Source organism: Trichosurus vulpecula, chromosome 9, assembly GCF_011100635.1.
Source record: "Trichosurus vulpecula isolate mTriVul1 chromosome 9, mTriVul1.pri, whole genome shotgun sequence".
Taxonomy (NCBI): domain Eukaryota; kingdom Metazoa; phylum Chordata; class Mammalia; order Diprotodontia; family Phalangeridae; genus Trichosurus; species Trichosurus vulpecula.
The window spans coordinates 128,368,917-128,381,068 of record NC_050581.1 but is presented as its reverse complement, the minus strand read 5'-3'; the positions used below and the strand labels follow the sequence as shown (position 1 = coordinate 128,381,068).

The 12,152-nt window shown below is 37.0% G+C and overlaps 1 protein-coding gene across 2 annotated transcripts in view; it reads left to right on the top strand.

Moving 5' to 3' along the window:
• The window catches only part of TNS3 (tensin 3), a 424,477-nt gene that overhangs the window by 163,575 nt on the left and 248,750 nt on the right, over window positions 1-12,152 (top strand). The gene's annotated exons all lie outside the window — the stretch shown is intronic.

Genomic DNA, 12,152 nt, shown 5'->3' with positions numbered 1-12,152 from the left:
TGATGAATTAATTTAGAAATAAAATATATATGCTATTAGGCGAGAACTGTCTTCTAGATACTTACTTTTGTTAAAGAAAAGCAAATTGAATTAAAAACAAACAAACCAACTCCATGCTGAAGCCCCCATATATAGAGGGGACAGATTTTCAGAAATTTTTCACCAAAGCTTATTGCTATGATATAGCTGGTTTATTTTTGTTTTTGTTTTGTTTCAGGAGAATAAGTTGTCTTACTGCCCTGGTCCTATTTTCATGATATTCTTTCTCCCATGTAGGAATTGATTGAGAAACCCATAACTTCCCCTAACTCCTAGAAAAGTAAGACTCCTCAAGGGCCACTTAACTTTAGCAACCAAAGTTTTTGAAGGACTTTGGGAAAAAACCAAAATAAACTAGAATATTGATTGGTACTTATAAAAAAGAAAAGGCTAATTGGCAAAATTTTTCTTTCCCTAGTAAGTTTGTTTATATTACTAACTACCCATGCTTATCAGATACATTTTTTCAGCACATATAATTATTTTCTTTATCTCAACAGAATAGAATACAGGTTAATTACCTTATTCTTATAATTAATCACATATATGTGACACTTTGGGGTTTGCAACGGTCTATATATTATCTCATTTGATTCTCACAAAAATCATGTGAAATACAGGAACTTATTTCCATTTTACAGATGAGGAAATTGTGTCCGTCAAGTGAGGAGAGCTCTCAGAGTCTCACAGCTAGTGAGGCAGGCTTGGTTTTGATCTTGGGCTGTCCTGACTTTGAGTTCAGTGTTCTATGTACGAGGCCCAACACATCCACAACCAATGCTCATCTTTGCAAGAAGATTTTCAGTGAGGGGAACCCATTGCCCCCCAGACTGCCCCATATACTTATGGATTTCTCGTTTGATTATTTTTCCTTATATTAAACCAAAATCTTTTCTTTTATATCTTTATTCTTTTATTATTGATACTTGTGGCTTGATTGGAATAGGCTCACTCAGGTCATTAGATGCTTAGCTGCGTAGGTGGTCAGATTGCCTCTGCTCAAAATGTTCACTTGGGGTGGTGGGGGTCTCAGAGGATTCACTAGAATTACTTTACTCTCACCTAAGTCATGAATATGCCCCCGTGAACTTTTGGGGGCTTTAGGTTTCTCTTTTAAATTTATTAGGTTGCTGTTGGCCTGATTGTTTTGTTTTGTTTTTCCCCTGGATAGCTATTTGCCCCGGGCCAGCTTACACATTGATAGAATTACCCACGTTGGGCTTCCCCCCTCCACTTTTCTTTTACTTGAGCTTCTTATTCCCTGACCCCTTTCCAGAAATGGGTGAGAAAATTGGGTTCTGATCACAGCTGGTGAGCTGATGCACAAGTAGAGCTCTCCAACATGTTATGTCCTTGTCCTCTATAGGCACCCCTGCTGTGTAGTCTGGGATCAAGGCCATGTCTGAATTCCTGGTTTTCTATTGATCTTAGCACATACTTGCATGCCTCAGTAGTTTAACATTTATCCAGGATGGCACAAGAGGATAATGACTGTGTGAAATGTACTGTACCTCTGAGGGCTGAAATAAACAGTTGATTTATTAGTAGTCTCTGGTTTAATTTCAAAAAGGGGAAACTTCTTGGTCTCTTGCTTAAACTAGAGACCCTTTTTACTTTGCTCTGTTATGATATATGTGTAAAAATCTATAACTAGATTTACATATCTATCAGTCATCTGTAGTAGCTGACATGATAGAATGTTTTAATTTTTCAAAACCACTTTACATATAATGCCGTATGCCAATTCATATGAATGCCTGTGTATACACATGTATATATTTATATGTATCTGTCTACATATGTCTGTTAAGAGTCAGCATCACATAATGGGTAGGGGGTTGGCTCTAGGGTCAGGAAGACTTGTTTTTTTGTCGCATCTTTGACACATACTAGCTGTGAGATCATGGATGGGTTACTTAACTCCTCATTTCCATTGGTAATTAAGATTAAAAAAAGTTATATACCGATCTGCAAGGCTGGAGAGATTTTGCACATTTGGACAGCCTCATATAAATTATATCTGGGTACAAACTGATCTGGGTAAAAAAAAGACATGATCTCTGTATGTTTTTATCTGTGCTGATACGCACACATACACACATATTTACATTTATTCACCTATGATTATATATATATGGTCATATATGTGAGGGAGAGGAAGAAAGAAAAAAACAGAGCAACACTGAGGTGAGTGTGTGTGTACACATACATATACACACGTGCTTATAGAAATATAGAGAACTAGCTTTGAAAACATTAGTATGAAAAAGCCTGAAGTTTAAGATAGTGCTCCTCCCCCTCCATGCTGGGAAAAGAGTCGAACTTTAACATAAAATTAAAAATAAAGAAATAGAGCGGGAAAATGAGCAAACAACAAAAAAAGAAGCTGACCATAAAAATCTACTAGGGTGATAGGGATGGTTAACACAAAACTCAGCAGAAGACAATGAAGTCAAATAGCTACAAATAAAGTCTCAAAGAAAAAAATGTGAGTTTTATGAGAGCTAAAAAATGATTTTTAAAATCAGATAAGAGTGGTAGGAGAAAAATTAGGTAAAGAAATGAGAATGAAGGAAGAAAATTGTGAAAAGACAATTAAGAGGTTGGTTAAAAAAAAAGGCACAAAAATATTTAAGAAAAGAATTCCTTAAAAAGCAGAATTGGCCAAATGGGAAAGGAGTTATAAAAGCTAACTCAAGAAAATAATTCCTAAAATTAGAATTGGGCAAGTGGAAGCTAATGACTCCATGAGACATTAAGAAACAATAAAAGAGAGTAAAAAAAGAACAAAAAATTAGAAGCAAACTTGAAATATCCATCAGGAAAAAAAAAAACAACTGGAATATAGATTGAGGTGAAATAATTTAAGAATTATCTGCTATCTGAAAGCCATGATCAAAGAAAGATCTTAGACATCATATTTCAAAAAGATATCAAGGAAAACTCCCCTTATATTCTTGAACCAGAGGGTAAACTAGAAATGGAAGGAATCCTTTGCTGACCACCTGAAAGAGGTCTCAAGATGAAAACTCTCAGGAATATTATGGCCAAATTCCAGAGATCCCAGGTCATAGAGAAAATAATCCAAGCAGATAGAAGGAAACTGTTTAGATATCATGGAGCCACAGTCAGGATCACACAAGATTTAGCAGCTACTATGGTAACAGAGCAGAGGGCTTGGGATATATTTACCTAGCAAAGCTGGGGGAAAATGATTATTTAATAAAATAGAAGACTTTCAAGAATTTCTGATGCAAAGACCAGAGCTGAATAGAAAATTTGACTTTCAAATGCAAAACTCAAAGGTAAACATGAAAGAGAAATCATATGGCACTCAATAAGTTTAAGCCATTTATATTTATGTATGGAAGATGATGTAACTTCTAAGAACTTTGTCATTATTAGAGCATTTAGAAGGATTCTACATAGAAAGAGGGTGTGGGAGTGAGTCATTATGTTGGGATGGTGTAAAAAAAAATTGTATAGGTGAGGAAGAGGGATATCCTGTGAGAAGGGAGAAAGGAGGAGAATAATGGAGAAAATTATCTCACATAAAAGAGGTGTACATGGCAGAGTTTTTATAGTGGGGGTGGAATGGTGAGGGGGGGCAGTGCTTGAACTGCACATCTAAATTGGTTCTAGGAGGGGAACTATGTATGTATGTATGTGTGTGTGTGTGTGTACACACACACACATACATATACCCATATACATGTATGTATGTGTGTATATATATATATATATATATATATATATATATATATATATATATATATATATAGCTATATATTCATACTCAATTGAGCAGTCTCTTACCCTATAGGGAACAAGAATGGGAAGGGGATAAAGGAAAGAGGAGGGTGTGGAAAGACAGGATAAAAAGAAAGAAGGATAAGCAGGAGGAAATTTTCAGTTGTTCAGTTGTTTTCAGTCACGTCTGACTCTTCATAGCCCCATTTGGGTTTTTCTTGGCAAAGATACTGGAGTGGTTTTCCATTTCCTTCAACACCTCATTTTACAGGTGAGAAAACTGAGGGAAACAGGTTTAAAATGACTTTCCCAGGGTTGAAGTCAAAAAAGCAGGGGTAGCAGTCATGATCTCAGACAAACCAAAAAGAGACCTAATTAAAAGGGATAAATGTGGAAATGACATCTTGCTAAAAGGCACCGTAGATAATGAAGTAATATTAATACTAAATATATGCATGAAATGGGGCAGGTAGGGGGTGCAAGTGGATAGAGTTCCAGTCTGGCCTTACTAGCTGTGTTGCCCTGGGCAAGTCACTTAACTCTGTTTGCCTCAGTTTCCTCATCTGTAAAATGAGCTGGAGAGGGAAATAGCAAACCACTGCAGTATCTTTGCCAAGAAAACCCCACACAGGTTCACATAGAATTGGACACAACTGAAACAACTGAATAACAACACATACATCAAATGTTGTAGCATCCAACTTCTTAAAGGAAAAGTTAAATGAGTGACAGGAAGAAATAGCCAATAAAACTACACTAGTGGAGGACCTCAACTTTCCCCTCTCAGAGCTAGATGAATCTAATCATAAAGTACATAAGAAAGAAGTTGAAAAGATGAAAAGAATCTTAGAAAAGTTAGATATATTAGACCTCTGGAAAAAAACTAAATGAGAATGGAGAGGAATATATCTATTTTTCAGCTGTACATGACACCTTCATAAAAGTGGACCTCGTATTAAGGCGTAAAAATCTCACAACCAAATGTAGAAAAGAAGAGTATTAAATGCATCTTTTCCAGACCGTAATGCAAGAAAAATTACATTTAATAAAGGACCATAGAAGCATAGATTAAGACTAATTGGAAACTAAGTAATCTAACTCAAAAGAATTAGTAGGTCAAAGAAGAAGTATAGAAACAATCAATAATTTCATCAAAGAAAATGACAACAAGACAACGTACCAGAGTTTGTGGGATGCAACCAAATCTGATCTTAGGGGAAAATTTACCTCTAAATGTGTATATCAATAAAAGAGAGAAGCTACCTCATGTAATGGACACGCTACATCATTTGACAGAAGTGTAGTATCGCATGACGAACATGTCAAGCAGCAGCTATCCATGTGATGGAACGCTACATCATGTGATGGACACCCTTTGTCATGTGATTACTGTCCTTTACCCTGTGATGGACAAACGGTGTCATGCAACATACATACTATCCCATGTGACAGACATAACACAACACACTATGGAATATGCCAGACATGCCATTTCACCCACATAGTGCTATGGCATGCAAAGAACAAACCATATCATGTAATGAACACGCTATGCTACAAACCATATCATGTGACAGACAGCCACATCACATGATGGGCACAGGCCCCTCCCTTGTGGAAATCTTAAACCACCTATTTCATACTTCCCTAGACACCTCCTCACTCTCCTTCACCCTTTCTTCTCCCACTGTAACCTGGCAAGCTTAATCCTCTCCCATGCAGTCGCTGGCATTTGTGCTCATTCAGTGATCTCTAGGGTTTCTAATAGTTCATATAATTGCTATAATGACCTGGTCCATTTCAGCCTACTAACCCAGACACCAGTAATACTAATTATTCAAATGCAGTTGTCATACTTTATAAAGCAGACCTGTTGGATAAAATTGTTGGTGAATCATGTACTTCCAAAAATTGAATAACCTTCAATTCAATCAATGAGCTTACATGTAGAGTAGAAACCTCACTACATAACTTTATGGAAAGTGAAGAATCATTTTAACATGACTGATAGGTCACGATGTGATCATAGCTAGGACTTAATGTGGTGTTTTAAGGTCTACAGAGTGCTTTACAAATATTATCTCGTTTGGTCCTCACAACAACCCTGGGAGGGAGGCGCTGTAATTATCCCTGTGTTATAGATGAGGAAACTGAGACAAGCAGAGATTTACCCAGGGTCACACACCTAGTGTCTGAGTCTAGATTTGAATTCAGGTCTTCCAGATTTCATATTCTGCTCTTTCTGTGTCACCCAGCTGCCTGTGGTAGGATACATAATGCCTAATGTATCTAGCATATCAGACACACACACACACACACACACAGACACAGACACAGAGCGGAGACACAGACACAGAGAGAGAGACAGAAGATTTCTTAAAGTTAGACGCATCATTCTAAAAATCCTGGAAATTCTAAATATTAGCATGCGCAGTATAATGAACCACATATAAGTAAATGGTTCCCTTTCTACCCCCAGATTGCACTCACTTTTTTTTTTGTGTGTGTGTGGTGTGTGTGTGTGTGTGTGTTTGGTGTTTGAAAGGCCTGATATCCTCACTCCTCATAAGACATGTGCTTGATGGTTTACAGATACCTCAGACTCCTCATGCATCAGCCACCCTCTGGTTCAGCTATTCAGAGCTCCAGGTGCTAAGATGCAAACCAGCTGTTGCTGGGTGTTTGGAAACCCCTGGCATTATTTTGACATTTTTTTGTTTCTCTGGCTGGAAAGGCAACTTCACAATAGCTGCTGTAATCCTGATTTAAGTGCTTGTTGAAATCATAATGGTTTTGTTTCTTCTTATTTAGTTTAATGGAAAATCAATATACCGTGCTTATCAAAAGTGATTCTTATCAAACAGAAAATAGCACAGACAGAAAATGCCACCCACCCAACCTTTTTCAATATTCATATCCACTCCTGTTTCTTTGATAGTTTTGCTATTAAGTAGACTATTTGTTTAGCATTGACCCTGCATTTAAAAAAAAAATCAAATTTATAATTAAAGCTTGAGCTAACAGGCATTCAATTAACTAGAATCCCCAAGTCATGGCATTTTTAAAAGTAGAATTTGAGAAATCATGTCAGTAAGGACATTGTTTTTTAGCTATCAACAGTAGTGTTTGTGTTCTACAAATAACGGGCATACTTTACTTTTAATCTAGTGTGTGTGTGTGTGTGTGTGTCCCTCCCTCTCTGCCCCCCCCCAAAAAAAACCAACCAAACTCATTAGACCATATTGGAAAGATGTAAAGGATGCTGAGGGATTTTTTTTTTGAAGGGGAGGGAGGGTTTGAGTCAGTTTGGTTTAAGCGGAAGTTTATATTCAACAATTCTCTTATATGATGACTCTCTGAGGCAGTAGATGAAAGAGCTTTGTGGTTCAGAGTACCAGCATTGAGGAGTAAATCCTGGCCACACATTCATGTTGGAGCCTCCCCCAGAACAATACCACATAGGCCATTTGGTGAGGGTAAGAGTTATCACTTGAGACTCTTTGGGTTCAGATGTGAGTCCTCTACTGTTGGAATTAAACTTGACTGTACTCTAAGGCCTTGAGAAGATAAGGCTCTTTGAGGGCAATGATGGATACTATATTTCCCATTTTGAACAGGAGTGGGATCAATGTGATACAAAAAGGCATAAGGTCTCTATGTGGACACCTTTTCTATCAGGATGCCATGACATTAGGGTGATTTATCATATTCATTTAAAAATAGCTGTACGTATTATATATAGAAACATTACAGTGTATTTTTCTATATACTTTCATTTAATATTTTGTTTGTATATATGAATATTTGGTTTTATGGATTATTACTAAGGTCACAACAAAAAAATTTGGAACTAGAGGTCATTGAATAGGAAACTGACTGGCCCATATCCCAATCTGACATTAAAATCCAATTCTGTGCCTTAATTACATGATAGCATTGTCTTGATATACTGCCATTGAACTTTTCATTATGGGAATCTATCAAATTATTCAATAAATGTTTATTAAACACCAGAGAATATAAAGTTTAAATAAGACATAAGCCTTGTTCTTGTGGAAAATACAATGTAGTAGAGGAGAAAATTAAAGAGAGCTTGAGCTAATCTCGAGGGCACTGTGTTGGGGAGTGAACTTTTGTTATCCTGTGGCTACTCTTGCCCTAGTCTTCTTTCTTCATTTTTCATATATATACATATATATATATATATACACACATATACAAACATACACACATGTCTATATATATATACACATACACATATACATATATAAATATACATATATACATATACAGATACACATATACATATACATATATACACATATACATATATACATATACACATATACATATACAGATACACATATACATATACATATATACATATATACATGTATATATATATATATATATATATATATATATATATATATATATATATATATATATATATATATATATATATATATATATATATATATATATATATATATATATCCTTTTCTGTTGGCTAAGGATTTCCATTCACCTTGAGTTCTCTAGTAGCAAGTAGGACAAAAAGGCATGCAATTGACTGATCGGTTAATCAAAGAGTGGTGTATAACATTCCTTCTGTCATCTTCATCCCTTGTTTTAAGGTGGTGGACCCTTTTAGAGTTTCTGAGCTTCTGTGATAAATAGGATTCTTAGATTGTACCCTAAAAATAGATACAATTTAATGGTTCTTAACCTAGAAAACTCCTTCCAGAAGATATGGTTAAGGTCACATGGTCTGAGGAATTTATATAGAATAGAATTTAAATCACTTGACCCAGGTTTATACATAGTAGGCTAAACTAAATATTTATTTGAGGCATATTTGAACCCACATCATCCTGACTCTCAAATTCACCCAGGCCATACTACCTTATGGCAACAATAGTTCATAATAATGATGACGATGAGTCCCATTTAGATAACATGTTAGGGCTTCATAGTGATTTCTCCATTCCTACTTTTCTTCTGGTATTGGAGGATGTTAAGCTGTGGTGACTGGATATATTAAAAATTCATGTTATCCAACTTCAGCTGGGTCCTCACTAAAGCCAGGGGAGTCCTTTTATTCCTTGCTGTTGGTTCCTGGTCTCAAACTGTTCCAAATCTTCTTTTCCTTCTTCAAGCCACCCTCATCCCATTCCTGTCTTTCAGCTGAGTACTTTATCTCTTACTTTACTGAGAAAATTGAGGTCATTTGATGGGAGTTCCTTTCTCTATTCATCTCAAAATTCTTTGATCTTATCTCCTGCTCCTATTTTGCTCTGTTCTCTGACAAAGAGACGGGCCTTCTTCTGGCCAACCATTCCACATGTATGTTTGATTGAATGTGCTCCCATCTTCTCATCTTCTCCAGCACATTGCAACCTCAGTCATTCTCTCTCTCTCTCTCTCTCTCCTCTCTCTCTCTCCTCTCTCTCTCTCTCTCTCTCACACACACACACACACCCACACACACCCTTCACCCTCACCACACACACACACACACACACACACCCTTCACCCACACAAACCCACCCACACACACACACACACACACACACACACACACACACACACACACACACACACACACCCATACACACACACACTCTCACCCTCACCCTCACCTCTCCAGCTATATTCCTATCACTCTCTTTTTTCTCTCAGCCAAATCCTTTGAGAAAGCTATTTACTTTTGCTATTGCCACCTCTTCTCCATTTACTTCCTCCTCAGTCCTTTGCACTCTGGCTTCTGCCTACATCACTCACCTGAAACGTATGTCCAGAATCACTAGTGATCTCTCTTAATTGTCGCATCTGTGTTTTTTGTCAGCCCTTGTCCTTCTCAACCTACCTGCTTCATTTCAATCCTTTGACTAATTTCTCCTCCTGGATATGTTCTCCTTTTTAAGTTTTCATGATGCTACTCTTTCTTGGATGCTTCCAACATTAATTTGCATATGGTGCTTTTCTTCCTGAGTCAACCATAAACCACACGGTAGATGAATGCAGGGGTCTGAAGGGTTGCATGTAGGCTGGGATTGACAAGTGAGGATTTCAGGGAAAAGCTTCTAAAGTGAGAAGTTGCCAACTTGTTTGAAAAGTGATCCAACTCAGCTGTGGAAGCACAGGTTTAAGGACCCAGAGGCACTTAATTAAACGGCAATTTAAAAAGTTAAGCAGTGAATGAGGTCTTTCTAAGGAAAGTCTGAAGGGCAACTATGATTCCCAGGGAAGGATTCATATTCACATCTTTCACTTCTCACAGTTCCACTGTGATGCACTCCTTGTCAGACTAGTAGAAAATTCCATTTGCTGTTTCCATTTGTATCAAAATTTCTGGACTATTGGTTTGTCCATTTGAGTTAAGGCCTTTAGCCTCTTGTGGCCTTGTGAATTCCATTTGTTAGGTCATTCCATTTCCTTTATCTTTACTCCCTTTATAACCTAGATATTTTTGTATATTTTGTTGCTGTTTGTGAATCTATTTATCTTCACTCTCCTTCACTACACATATCCATTGAGTTTGCTAAACTTCAAGTTGTTTCCACTTTCACAATAACTTTTGCATCCATACCTTTATCTCTATTCACTTGGCTTCCATGCTAGTTAGGCTTACATCACCTCTTGCATACCAATAATACGCTTTCTGATTCTGTTTTTCTCAAATCTCTACTCTTAAAAAATTTCTGTTAGTTGTGAATTGTGGTTAATTGAATGCCAGTTAGCTGAGGCTTTCATTTTATATTTAATGTGAGGTCTTAGGGATTAACAAAGTACTTAATTGTCAGACTATTATATAAATAGGGTTTCTGTCATAAATATGGTGCTTTCTGTCATGTTATAATTTCAAGAGCCTCCTAATTGGTATCCTTTCCTTCTCTAATGCATCTTCTACACAGCTCCTCAATCCTCAGTCCTTTGAACTCTGCCAAAATGATTTTCCTGTGTCTCTCCCCTGATTAATAATCTAGTCACTCTTATCACTTTGAGAATAAAATGAAAACTCCTTTGGCATATAAAGAGCTTCCCAATCTGGCCTCAGCCTACCTTTCTAGCTTTATGATACATTACTTCCTTTTCTGTACTTGATGGTCTAGCAGCTGAATTGTCTTCTTGTTCCCCATAAACAATATCTCCATCTCTCTCATTCCATGCCTTTGCGCTAGGTGTTCCCTTGCCTGCTATACACTCTATCCTTATTTTCTCCTCTTTGAATCTCTGGAGTTTCTCAAGATTCAGCTCAAGTGATGCTTTCTCTCTTTCTTTCCTTCCTTCCTTCCTTCCTTCCTTCCTTCCTTCCTTCCTTCCTTCTTCTTCTTTTTAATGTTGAGATTCTTTTTTTACTTCACCAAATTTTACCTAGTATCTCTTCTCCTTTCCCTCCCACAGTGCTATCCTATAAAGCAATTAGAGAGAGAGAGACTGAGAGATACATCATTGTAATCATTCTATATATTTTTTATGATTCTACTTATTTCACTCTTAGTTCCATTCACATAAGGCCTTCCACCCTTCTGAATCCTTCACCTTTTCATTTAAGACTCAGTAATAATCCATTCTGTGTGTATATATGTGCGTGTGTGTATACACACACACACGCACATATATACACATACAAAACCAAAACAAACCTGATTATTGTATGTGTATATGTGCATATACATATGTATACACACACACACACACACACACACATATATATATATGTATATGCACACATTATCTATCTACCTGTCTATCTGGTTGAGCATTTCCCAATGGATGAGCATCATCTTTGTTTCTGGTTGTTTGCTACCACAAAAAGTGTTGACTGCATGCATGCTTTAATGTTAAGTAGTGCTAAATTTTGGGGAAGCTAGGTGGCGAAGTGGACAAAGTGCTGGGACTGAATGTGCCTCAGACTCTTACTAGATGTGTGACCCTGGGCAAGTTACTTAACCCTCTTTGCCTCAGTTTCCTCATCTGTAAAATGAGCTGGAGAAGGAAATGGCAACCCCCTCCCCTGCAGTGTCTTTGCCAAGAAAACCCCAAATTGGGGGGGGTCACCAAGAGTTGGAAAAGACTGAAATGACTGAACAACAAGAAATGCTTAACTTGATCCCATGGCTGCAGACATTTTTCTCAGGTTGCCCCTCATGCCTAGATTGCTTTCCCTCCTCTGCCCCAACTATTAACTTCCCTGTTTTCTTTTAAGTCTCAACTAAAATCTGACCTTCTGCAAGAAACTTTCCCCAATCCCTCTTAATTTTACTCCCTTCCCCCTTTTAATTATTTCCTGTTTATCCTATATATAGCTTGATATATATATATTATATATTTATTCACAAGTTTTCTTCCCCATTAGA